Raw genomic sequence first — 10605 nt, 5'->3', positions numbered from 1 at the left:
AATTTACTCAAACTGTCGATCATCAGTAATCATTCTTGGAGGGCACACCTCAAGACATGGAACACAACACAAACAATATAATAATGCCAGCTACAAAATTATAAGACACTAATTCAATTAAGTGTCACAGTGAAGTACTATTTACATATATGAATTCGTTGTGGTTATGATTATCTCCAGAGCCAGGCACACATGGAAAACACTTGATATAAATGCTATATAGAGCCTTGTGAAGATAATATTTATCAACACCTGATAATTACTTCACTGTGAAACAAGGCAAAGTGAAATTGGGGTTACTGGACGTCAGGAATAGCATGCAAGTATGATATATGTTTCAACTGATGAAGCCTACAATGCGAAAATAAGGAACATACGAATTTGTTCAACCTCTGGGAAAAAAAAGAGTATTAAAGTATGTCATACAACATTTTTTTTTTGCGAAAATTTCACCGATCTATTAATAATCATCAACAGTAGTACAAAGATGCCTAAAAGTAATAAAAATTACAAAAAGGTCATTGGACCACCTAGCGACGACTACAAACACTAGCACGAGCCGAAGGCGCGCCGCTGTCCTCGCCCCTCCATCACGGGAGCCAGGCAAAGCTTGTCGTAGTAGAGCTTGTTGTAGTAGACAGACGGGAAGTCGTCATGCTATGCAAGTATGATATATGTTTCAACTGATGAAGCCTACAATGCGAAAATAAGGAACATACGAATTTGTTCAACCTCTGGCAAAAAAAAGAGTATTAAAGTATGTCACACAACTTTTTTTTTTTGCGAAAATTCCACCGATCTATTAATAATCATCAACAGTAGTACAAAGATGCCTAAAAGTAATAAAAATTACAAAAAGGTCATTGGACCACCTAGCGACGACTACAGACACTAGCACGAGCCGAAGGCGCGCCGCTGTCCTCGCCCCTCCATCACGGGAGCCAGGCAAAGCTTGTCGTAGTAGAGCTTGTTGTAGTATGGAGAAAAAAAAACAATCCAAGAGCAAGGTATTTTGCCAGTGTAAAGATTCAGGAACCATAAGATATGAAATCAGTAGTCTATCATATGTTTTTTGTTTACAAAAGGTATTTTTTTAGATGTAGTAGTGTAGTACTTAATCAGGTGGGCTAAATCGCCCTCAACAAACCCAACAACGTTTGCTGGTACACCACTAAACCGCATTCCCATAAAGAGGAGAATTTGGATCACATCTAGCCTAACTTAGCAAGATGGTGAGCTACTTTGCTTTCCTATTACATACATCATTGACACAAAAACAAAACCATGACTTCATTTGCAACTTCATAACGACCTCGATGACAGTGGCCGCCCTGTTCTGCAGCGCTTGCTGTACCAGGAGTCTCAAGAAGCCCAAATCAGCTGCCATGTTGATCGCCTCTTTAGCTGCTCATAGCTCAGCTAAGAAGGCGTCTCGGACATGTTCAGAGAACGTTTCGCCTTGTCTTCGATCACTACTCTATTGGCATCTCTAGCAATCATACCTTATCCTCCATGGTCCTCTCCAACAGTGAATGCCCCATCCACATTGATTATTATCGTGTCTGCCTCCAGAGGCTCCCAGCTGGCCTGCTATTGTAGTGCAGTGTTGTGTTTTGTTGGCACAAAACACTGCCAAGTATTCGCCTACATAGCATACTATCTTGTGCACTGGATTTTGCACCTCCATGGATTCTTATTCTCTCTAGATATATTTCTTGGAGCCAATAGCCAAAATACCACACTTCAAAACCACAAGTGCCATAATACCACACTTCAAAACCAAAATGCCAAAATACCACACATGTTCAGTTTTTCATTGCCAAAATACCACTTATGTCAATTGTCAACCCAGTCAACAAACGACAAACCTGCAGTATGCCGAATATGCCCTTGACTCATCTAATGAAAAGAAGAAAAAAAGAAAGAGAATCGTGAGCTCGTTCCCAACCCCTGCAGTGGCGATGGCCGCCGCCGCGGCTCCCCTGAAGACCGCCGCTGCTCCCTGAAGGCCGCCGCTGCTGCTCCCTGAAGGCGGTCGCCGCTGCTCCCTGAAGGCGGTCACCGCTTCTCCCTGAAGGCTGTCGCCGCTGCTCCCTGAAGGCCGTTTGCCCCAACCGGTGCCGCCCCGCTGCCTCGTCAAGCTCTCCCCAATAGCCGCCACCTCGCCCAGCTCCCACGCGGCCATGACCCGAACCGGCCACGCCCCAACCCGACTGCCTCCCCTGCTCCCACGCCGCCACACCCCAGCCCGGCCCCAATATTGAGTCCATTCACATGTCAAGTGCAGCAGATTCCTCACAACAGTAATGGTTTTTACTCTCTTTCTAGCATAATCTTTGATTGTTGTGTGCAATATTTGGATGTTAGAATGTGTTGTGTTATGTTTCAGATTTCAAGTAGAAGTACAAGTTCAATCATATTTGACAATTGTAGAGGGCAGAAAAGTGTATAAAAGAGGCAGAACATGGTCGTTTGCGATGGATCGTGCTATGTCCGTGGACAATATAAAGCAAGTTGGAGTGGAGAATTTCCAATGGTCAGATGATCAAAGATTGACTGTATGGTATGGTCAGGTGATGATGTTGTGCCTTTGATTTATGAATCAGAGATAGCACAGCTGTTTGATAGATGTGTTGGCTCAAGGATGCTAAGGTTTGGTGTGACAATTGAGAACAAACAACAAAACAATGGTCCTACTAATGTCACCATTGATGATGAGAATGATCAGCCTGTCCATGCGCCTTTCTTTGCATGGCCGAAACAAGCATATGAGGGGGAGTACGAGGATGATGAGCCTGTGGGATTTAATGAAGATAACAAATATTTTCCACATGAGGAGAAGGCTGAACCTGAGGTGGTTGTTGCAGGGGTTCCATTGGGAACACTAGATGTTCCGAACTCTTATGATGCGTAACATGTGGTAGGGGATGATGAAAAGGTGCCTCCCATGTATATCCATGATAGAAACAATCCTCAAATTGAAGTAGGCGCCACATTTCCTGACTCTAAATCATTTAAGTTTGCATTGAGACAACTCACATTATCACAGAGCATAGTGACACAAAGAGATTCAACGGGAAATGCACCGATCAGGATTGTCCGTGGAAGATACATGCCTATAAGATAAATAATGCTAGTACCTTCATGGTATGGTTAAGATATTTTCTGCACCGTTTTTTGTTCTTTTACATTGCAGTTTAGTTTATAACAACTTTTCCATGTTACTACATGTATCAAAACTTCCTTTTCTCCATACTTGTGGGAGTGCCAATTGCAGCAAAGGAATGGCAAACAGAAAATGGTTGGCTGATAAAGGGAAAGCTGCAATTCAGCATGATTCCACAGTGAGTGCAAAACAGCTTAGAGAAAATTTGCAAAAGGAGTTTGACATTAAGCTTCAGTACAACGATGTTTGGAAAGGGAGAGCTCTTGCATTGGATCAATTGCAAGGTACATACAAGGAGAATTTTCAGTGCTCTTGTAGAAGATGGCAGATTTGTGGTAAACCATGTACCCATGCTCTCCGATTCATATTCTCCAAAAAAGCAAAGTTGGAGGAATATGTTGATGAGAGCTTCTTGGTGGCAAGATTTAAAGCAGCATATGAGAGAATTCTCACGCCAATTAGAGGAAGGTCCCAATGGCCTAAGGTAAATCTTGGGTTTGATATGATTCCTCCCAAACTCACGAGGAGTGTTGGGCGCCCAAGAACTAGGAGGATAAATAATTATAGTGAGGGTGGAACTGGTAGGAAACATAAATGTAAAAGATGTGGATAGCTAGGCCTTCTTAAAAAGACATTCAAAGAGCCCGAGATTGATAGTGATGCTGATCGAGATGCAACTCCTTCTCCACGGTAATTATGTGATGGATCTCATTTTTTCACTTGCTAAATATCTCTTGCATGCTAATTATGTGTGTTGCCTTGTAGAAAAAAACAAAAGGCCGAAGCAAGCATGGTGGCCACTTCTCCTAGGACACCAACTAAGCAATGCACTTAGCCGGTTACTCCTACTACAAGTCTAATGACAAGAAGCATGGATGCAGCTATTGCACATGCTTCTACACCTCTCAGTGCGTCCACAAGGAGCAAATCAGTTGCTACTAGCCCTCTTCAAAGAATTTAGTGCTTTTGGGTGTGAGGACCATGATGTTTTGCTATGTATTCGAAGTGTTGTACTCTGAACTACTTTGGTGCTCTTTTGGTGATCTAAAATCATTATGTATTGCTGCTGAATATCTATCTTATACTGTGTATATTTTTTTGTTGAAAGACTACTGAAATATAGTCAAAATGCTGTCAAAATGCTACTGAGATATAGCCAAAATGATGTTGAATTTCTATTATTTTGTTGCTGAATAGGTTGTGCTGGAATGAGGAGCGATGCTGCTGAAATGATGCTCAAATGGTGCTGAATAGATTGCATTGACATGTAAAAAGGTAAAGGCATCTCTGTCTTTATTTGAGAAAGTTAGTCACTAGTGGTATTTTGGCATCAAAAATTGAAAATGTGTGGTATTTTGGCACTTTGATTTTGAAGTGTGGTATTTTGGAACTTTTGGTTTTGAAGTGCAGTGTTTTGGCTATTGTCTCTATTTCTTGAGGCTTGATGCCACCAGAGCAACCACATGACGATGACCTCCGTTCTCAGTCCTAGCTCCAGTCTCCATATTTTATCCATCACAAAAAAATGTTCGCTTTTATTTAGTAGAAACATGCTGAACTGAATATAAAGATTTTTGCCCATATGAGGTCAGCCTTACTGATGTTAGAGAGCACAAAGAGAATGGTATAATCAGTTGGGCCTCAGAACCATCTTATTTAGGAAAAACATGCTGAACAAAATATAAGAAGATTTTAGCCCATCTGAGGTCAGCCTTACTGATGTTGGAGAGCAGAAAGAGAATGGTGTAATCAGTTGCGCATCAGAACCATTAAAAGCACAATCTCGAATGAGGGCATTGACCTACTGATTAGACACATTGCAGATGCAACGCGCCAACAACTAAAGCTAGATAGTAGTAACAATTTATGCCTTCTAATATTGTCAAACACAAACTTTTGACATGAAGCTAACCTAACGGAGTATATATAAAGAATACTACATATCTCAAGCATCATGGGCTGTGATGTTGCGAGAAAATGTGCAATGCAGTATAGAGGCTTAGCAAAAACAAAATATATATGTGCCCATACAAATGTGATTTACAAACATGACGACAAATTACATATGCCATTTAGCTAATGCCACATTTAGGCAGATTATTGTTTACTTTGTATCGAGGATGCTTAGCGCTTAAATCAAACCGCATATGTGAGAAAGAAGGCCCATTCACACTTCACAGAGAAATCTAAGGAGAAATTAGGCATGGAGGAGGTTCTTTATGTTACTAAATCATTTTTATTATATGATACATGTTAACAACAACAAAAAATGGTACCAAATTATTAATTTTATTTTCTCAAATTAGAGGTGCATGTAATCATGCCCATAAATTCAACGCATGTAAGAAATCACATGGACCTTCCACAGACATCTCATAACTCAAATCAAAATAAAAACATGTAAAAGTCTCACGCTCATTTAGTCATATGCATTGATTCAAGGTGATAAGAAAAAGAACGAAAGAAAATGATTGTCTAATTAAGGGCTATGAAAACCTTGTTTCCCTCATGTATCATTTTATTGCAATGCTAGCATTTAACCAATTTTCCAGAACGGTGAAGCTGGGTATTGTGTCAATTTGGAAAAACTAATTAGCCACAATTTTGCATCCAGAAGATATAATATTAGTCATAGATCATACATTAAGGAGTTAGATACCTCATTCATATGCTTACTGGCTTTGCCTAATTATATCCCTTTCAGGTACTAATCTACCACACTTCCTAAATAAAATAAGTGCATCACCAACAACAGTATCTGAAGGTTTTGGTAACCCAAATTCAGATCATGAAGGGCAAATTATCAAGCTTGATGAACTAACTATTCCCAAAATAAATATTTGTTGCAAAATCTAAACCTTTTCACAAGCCCCGATCTAAATGGTTCTCATGTAATAATAAAATGCTCAACAAAGATAGGCAAGATATAATAAAATTATGTGTAGATTAATAATGTGCTCTTTTTGGCCAAAGAAGAAGGTACAAATTTAAGTGCATATCAACTGACACGAAGTATGGATAATTGGTGGCTTGGCTTGAGGTAAGTTATGTGTTTGCAGTAGCACTCATCTATATCAACCTTAAAAATAGGTTCTTTAGAACCACCAAAGAGAAATATGTTAATTCCTTTCCCCCGCAAAAAAAAAGAAATATGTCAAACACAAAGAGATAATAATTGAATTATTTTCATGAGCTAAAATAAGAATAAAATAGGCCTTTCCAAAGGAAATAAAGCAACCTTGTAAGGTAGCCTCGATTCATGCATCTTCCATATATTCCATCAACAAATACATATAGTGTTCCATTTGATATTTGGTAAAAATTAGTACCTTCTCTGTAAAATACTATTAAAATATAGGGATTTCTATTTTCGTGCCCTCAGGTCCTTAGTTGTGCTCAGTTTTCCCCAACCGCTTAGTTTTTCCTCAGTTTTGCCCAAGCCCTTGTCTGAAACCCTCACAAGTGCTGGAACGGCTGTTTGCCCGACGGGTCAACAACTTTGACCGTTATCTACTGACTAGTGGGGCCACGTAGAGCCCGCAAAGACACGTCAGATCATCCATCTTTGTTTGACCGTAAGCATTGCCGTATCCCTGACCAAAACGCGGACGAGTGGTGCTTTGGTATATCGATTGACAAGTGGGGCCATGACGCTGACACAAGGGGCAATACACGTGTAGGATTAAATTTTTAAACGGAGCTCTACAACGATGGCACAGAGGAGGTGGCCTGCGGGGTGCCGAGATGAGATCGACGTCCACAAAGAACTGCATGAGGCGAGACCAGACGCATTAGATAGATATGAACTAGACACGTTTAACCAAGCAAAGAAGAGAAGAAATGGTCGAGGACATCGACGACTACCTCAACAGTTTGACTGACGGTGTCGGACACGAACGCGAGCAACGTAGAGATAACTAGTGTCTCTCCTTTCTGGCGTGTATAGATGGGTGCTAGGGGAGTGTGGTGGCAAAGGGAAAGACCTCGCGGTGGTCTATGGCGTCCAGCATAGCGGGGAGGCGCGGCCGTGCCCACAGCGGCGTGCATGTTCGGCATTGGCATCAGCATGTATGTTCGGCAGTGGCCTCGGCGGTATCTCTGGTGTGTCAGTGATCGAATGAGGGGACGGGATTGAGGGTGCATCCCGACGGTGACCTAGCAGTGGCGGCGAGCATAGCCGTTCTGACCATGCCGATATCGGCATCGGCATCGTTTGGAGGCTGTGGTGCTCGAATCAAGGTGGGATTTGTTTCTTGTACGCCAAAATGACTTTGAAACAAGTTTCCTGTTGAAGGTTAGGTAAAATACGAAAGTTTGCAACTAAAAAATTTACTGGCACCATGGTGAGGTTTTTCTTATAGAGCTATACGGTTCGGCAAAAGTTTTTGACAATTTTTAGATATTCCTGTTGTTACACGTATGGCATCATGTATGGCAAATTTGGGGTCATTTATTGGAGATGTTCGAAGAAATCAATTTGCTTAAACGCATGATGTTTGGTCTCACTAAAACCAGCTTTTGTAACAAGTTAGGTTTTTTTCGACTTTCTCTAAATGACCTCAAATTTCATACATATGATCTTCTATACGAAGATAGGTAGATTCTTTCATTTTTACAATTTTTTGAACTTTTATTTCCCTTTATAATACCTAGTTGATTTTCAGGTCGAAACCTCAAAAGTTAACATAACTAGATGGTGAACCCTCCCAAACTTCAAATACAGAGATAGATAGATTGTTTCGTTTATTATTTTTAGCGTGAAAAGTAATGGCTACAAGAAATTGGTGATGGTTTATCATTTTTAGCGTGAAAAGTAATGGCTACAAGAAATCGGTGATGGTTTATCATTTTTAGCGTGAAAAGTAATGGCTACAAGAAATTGGTGATGGTTTATCATTTTTAGCGTGAAAAGTAATGGCTACAAGAAATTGGTGATGGTTTATCTTTTTTAGCGTGAAAAGTAATGGCTACAAGAAATCGGTGATGGTTTATCATTTTAGCGTGAAAAGTAATGGCTACAAGAAATCGGTGATGGTTTATCATTTTTAGCGTGAAAAGTAATGGCTACGAGAAATTGGTGACGGTCTATCATTTTTTGCGTGAAAAGTAATGCCTACAACAAAATGGTGATGGTTTATCATTTTTTGCGTGAAAAGTAATGGCTACAACAAATCAGTGATGATTTATGATTTTTTGCGTGAAAAGTAATGGCTACTCCCTCCATACCGGTTTATAAGCACATTTCGTGATTTGAGAAGAACTTTGACCATTAATTTGGTCACCAAAATATGAAATATATATCAATTTTTGCGTGAAAAGTAATGGCTACAAAAAATCGATGATGGTTATCATTTTTTACCGTGAAAAGTAATGGCTACAAGAAATTGGTGATGGTTTATATATCATTTTTTGCGTGAAAACTAATGCCTAAAAGAGTTTATAATGCCTAAATGCCGACAGAGAAAGAGAGGGTGGTGGGCCCTGATCAGAGAGAGAGAGGGGTTATCCTGCCCGTTAGATCATACGATCAACGGTCGGCGGGCACGATCCGCGTGACAAGGAGACCAATCTGGGCAATTTGTGGTAAAACATGATTAATATATGATTGTTATGATTCCCAAAGTGGCAGGTCGCGTAAGAAGACTCCATGAGTAAGTGCCACTATGGTTTTATATTTTTTTGTAATTTTTTGCGCATGAAATGACTCAATTAGATAGCTTAATCCCATTTGTTGACTCTCTGTTGACCAGCCACTTGAGGGTAAAATTGAGTATATTGCACTAGCCAGTATTAGTACTCGAGTGGAAAACTGAGTACAGATATTTTACCAGTGTAAGACACGAGGGTAGAACGAGTACACGTAACCACGGACGCGTGTCGCGGTGTGCAGCGGTTGGGCGGTGCGCAAGTTGAGACCAAACATGTAGTTTTTGGAACTGCCGAGACCAACCGTCACCTTGCCTGTACAGAATTCCTCTCTCCCTGACGCACGCAACCACGCCTCTCATGCCCCATCAACTTCTCCAAATCGAAAAAACCCCAACCGCCCTACGCGCGCTCCCCTGCCGGCGATGGAGAAGAAGAATGCGCCGGCGACCGTCGCCCCCGAGCACGTCGCCTTCGAGCCCATCGCCTCTGAGCCAGTCGCATTTGAGCCCGTCGCCGCCGAGCCTGTCGCATCCGAGGCCGTCGCCGCCGAGCTCGTCGCCTCCGAGGGCGGCGCATCCAAGCGCGGCGCCCCCGTGAACTGGGCCTCTCTCTCGGCTGACGGACCACTTCACAAGATCGGCGACTGCTTACTGGCTAAAGAGGAGTACGTGGACACCTACTATGTTTTGAGGCAAGTTTGTGCAAATTGGCGCTCAGGTTTACCTGAGCCCGACGTGCACCTGCACGAATGGATCATGGTAGAACACGCCCTTCCACGCGCCGCTGAGTTCACCTTCCTCCACCTCCGCAAATCCCGCTACATCACCATCAATCTAACGGAAGTTCATGCAAGGTTCAAATTCCTCCTGATCTATAGGGTTAATCTATTTTTATTTTCAATTGTAAACATCTTAGTGTTAAATGTTATCTTCATCAATATCTTTTAGATACTACTTCATCGGCTTTTGCCGTGGCGTAATCGTGCTTACCTAGAAGAACCAGCCGCACAAGATACGGCTTCTGAACCTACTCACAAAGACATTGAACACTATGTTTGAGGCGCAGATGCCATCTGTTTTTCTGTACTCAGTCGATGTAATGAAGTCCCCGACTATGATCTTCGTTTCCACACATTACCCGGAGGAAATTACTTGGGTCGATGAGAGCACTCCAACTAAGGATATAGATGAAGATTGCGGAGAAGTAAGATTTTCGATCGAGCACCATACTCTGCGTTGCATTACCCCGTTCAATGGTGAATTGTATGCAATAGATGTGGACAATTTTGAGTTCGGAAAATTAGTGTGCACCAACAGTGTCTAGTTGGAGCAACGCGCGAGCACTGTCAACATGGAGACACTATTTTCATTTCCAGAACTTGGAAATGACAAGTTCTACCTTGTGAACTCGGATGGTGATCTGCTGCTTGTGTTGTTGGACAACATGCATTTGGAGGAAAGTCAAGCACCATTGGTGTACCGTGTGGATATTGCGAGCCGCTCTCTCTATGCCGTCAGTAACATTGGCAGTTGTGCCTTCTTCGCCCATCATATCCGGTGTATCTCCGTCGACACGAGAGTACGTGCACCCGACACTTCGACCTAGCTGCATCTACTACACGGATTTGGGTTATATCAGAGAGTAATTTGATGATATAAAGGCCTGGGATGATTGGCCACGACGTGTGGATAGATTAGGAAACTACGGTCTGAGAGATGAATAAAGGCCATACCGTTTGGAGGATGTATTGGCTGCACACTGCAGACGGAAGGAGTTCAATAAATATTTCT

Source organism: Lolium rigidum, unplaced genomic scaffold (assembly GCF_022539505.1).
Source record: "Lolium rigidum isolate FL_2022 unplaced genomic scaffold, APGP_CSIRO_Lrig_0.1 contig_28943_1, whole genome shotgun sequence".
Classification (NCBI taxonomy): domain Eukaryota; kingdom Viridiplantae; phylum Streptophyta; class Magnoliopsida; order Poales; family Poaceae; genus Lolium; species Lolium rigidum.
Note: the sequence above shows the minus strand (reverse complement) of the source record.